At 54.2% G+C, this 2510-nt stretch overlaps 2 non-coding genes across 2 annotated transcripts; one reads left to right on the forward strand and one right to left on the reverse strand.

Moving 5' to 3' along the window:
• The first annotated feature begins 179 nt into the window (after positions 1–179).
• Positions 180–251, forward strand: TRNAH-GUG. Its single transcript has one exon. It is a non-coding gene; the product is annotated as a tRNA-His (tRNA).
• A 1881-nt stretch (positions 252–2132) lies between these two features.
• Positions 2133–2205, reverse strand: TRNAK-UUU. Its single transcript has one exon. It is a non-coding gene; the product is annotated as a tRNA-Lys (tRNA).
• Positions 2206–2510: the final 305 nt, after the last annotated feature.

Consider the following 2510-nt stretch of genomic DNA (forward strand, 5'->3'; position numbering starts at 1 on the left):
GTTTTGCTACTATTTAGGGCCCCGTTCCATGCTGCTGGAGCTCTGAACGGCATCATCCAAGCCCGTTTGTGGCCTCCTTGATAGAACAGCGTGGATTTGTGCTGGGTGTCCGTGCCAGGGGAGGGGTCGGAGCAGGCGCTCCCCTCCCCGCGGTCCCGGCGTGTGGCAGGACACCTTCCGCTGTGATCGTATAGTGGTCAGTACTCTGCGTTGTGGCCGCAGCAACCTCGGTTCGAATCCGAGTCACAGCAACACTTTTGCCGAGAGCCGGGAGGGGAGGCGGCTGCGAGGAGGTTGGTTTGGAAAGAAGCCACGCCCTGGGAAGGCGCCACAAGCTTGGGTGGTCTCTCTGCTGAGAGTGAGCAGGCTCACGCCAACAAGGATTTCCCGACCTGTAGTCACTGGACAGGATCTCTCCAGCGAGGCTTCAGTGAGACTTCTGGGAAAGCACTCCAGCTTTTTCCAGGCAAACGAGAATTTAGAATTCACCCAGCCTCCCACATTCCCCTTCCTCACATTTATGCAGGCAGAGGACCAGAAGATGCTGTGGCTGCCCTGCAGAGTGAGAGGAGGTGGGAGGCAGCAGCTTGCTCAGCTCGCCCCTCCTGCCCTCCAGGGTATGAACGACCTGACACAGCAGAAGGAAAATTAAGCTGATGAAAGCCCAGCTGCCGGCACTCCCTGCCCCAGGGGATTTTGGCCGCAGCAGCTCCAGGGGTGCTTTCGCAGCAGAGACAAAACCCACTCCGAGCTGAGGGATGCCCCTGGCACACTGCGGGTCTGGGAACCGGAGGTCTCGTGGGCGCCAAGAGGCAGGTGGAGATCTGTGGGTGCACCGGGAGATGCTTCAGCCTGAGGAAGCCTCTTAAACTTTTGCTTTTGCCCTCCTGGAACCTTCGGACCGTGGAGTCACCCTGTTTGCTTGGACTTGGTGCCCTCTCCTGACAGCCGTGCAGAACTCACTCTGGACGGCAGCTTTCAGAAGAGGAATTACATAAGGTATGGCACAGACTGGTGGTGAAGAAGACACCACCCCAGCAGTGGGTCTCAACTTATTCACCACTGTGGGGGTATCTGAAAGCAGCAGAGGGCTGCAGCATTCAGGCAGATGGGCTCAGGTGTCGGCAGGGCTTGTGCTTGGGAAAGGGAGAGGAAGGACTTTTTTTATTGCACAGAATGAATTTATTTTATTTTGTAACTTATCCAGAGCAAGAAATGGAGGGAGAAAAAAAATCATTGCGCGTTTACCGTTAAGATTTACAGTTTGTAGGGCACTGCTTGCACAACTTCACACTCCTCCAACCTTCATTTAGTGAAAACATGTTTTCCTTACTTAGGGAAAGCTCAAAAAGCATTTTCCCTTTTAAAGGTTATATGTAAGAAAGAAACAAACATCTAGAGAAGTTTTCCTTTAACAGCAGCAGTACCTGCCCTGCTTTTACCCAGCTGAGAAGCAGAAACACAAGGAAATACATAACTTCTCCATTCCTCTTTTCTTTTATTTTTTCCCCCCCAGAAAGTCAGTGTGGGGTGTAAGGCCACTAAACTTACCTGAAGAACAATGTACTGTGCTTGAGTTACTGATGTATATTCAGGTTGAAAAATGTCAAAAATCCTAAGGGGGATATTTTTCATCCAAAATTGCTTCGGTTTTCTGTTAAAGGAGTTTCTATTTTGCAAAAATAACCTGAAGTGTCTGTACACCTACAGTGGAGTCCAGGGCCAGGCTGAGGCAGCGTGGTGGCCCTGTGGGTTGGTGCAGCCTCTGGTCTCATATGAACCATCTTCCCTTAAAACAATGCAGGGCTCTGCTGGGAAACTTCCACTAGTCACCCTCACAGTGAAAACTGTCTCCTGATGTTCAGATGGAGCCTCCTGTGTTCCAGTGTGTGTCTCCATGGCCTCTGGTGCTGGCGCTGGGCACCACTGAGCAGAGCTTGGCTTCCCTCCCAGGAGAGATGCTCCAGTTGTCATGCAGAAAAAGCAGGTGCCAAAGGGAACCCAAACTTCGAGGAAACTGGTGGAAGATGTCAGTTTGGGCTCCTGAGCGCCCTTCAGTGAGGGTGGGAGCAGGGGAAACATTCTCCTGCCCATGGGCTCCTAAAGGATAAAGTCCTAAAGGATAAAGCCACCGCCTGAACAGGGGCTTGAACCCTGGACCCTCAGATTAAAAGTCTGATGCTCTCCCAACTGAGCTATCCAGGCTCCTGTCTGGGGTTTGGGGGGATGTCCAGGAGAGGCAGGGGGGACCCCACTTTGCTGCAGCGTTTGGAAGGACGATGTGGGGACCTGCTTTGACCTTTCCCACCCCCACAGCACCCCAGCGAGGCTGCCAGCGCACACCGGGCTGAACACCCGGCTCCTGGGAATCCCGCGGGCACCGATCCGGCACGGGGATGCGCCCTGGGAAGATGCCGGTGCCGCAGGGATGCGCTGGCAGGGAGGGGGGAGCGGGATGATGCGGGAGCAGCTGGAAAACCTCCGCCGCTCCCCGGAGCTCCCAGAGGGAG

Source organism: Neopelma chrysocephalum, unplaced genomic scaffold (genome assembly GCF_003984885.1).
Source record: "Neopelma chrysocephalum unplaced genomic scaffold, ASM398488v2 Primary Assembly neopelma1_81770, whole genome shotgun sequence".
Taxonomy (NCBI): Eukaryota; Metazoa; Chordata; class Aves; order Passeriformes; family Pipridae; genus Neopelma; species Neopelma chrysocephalum.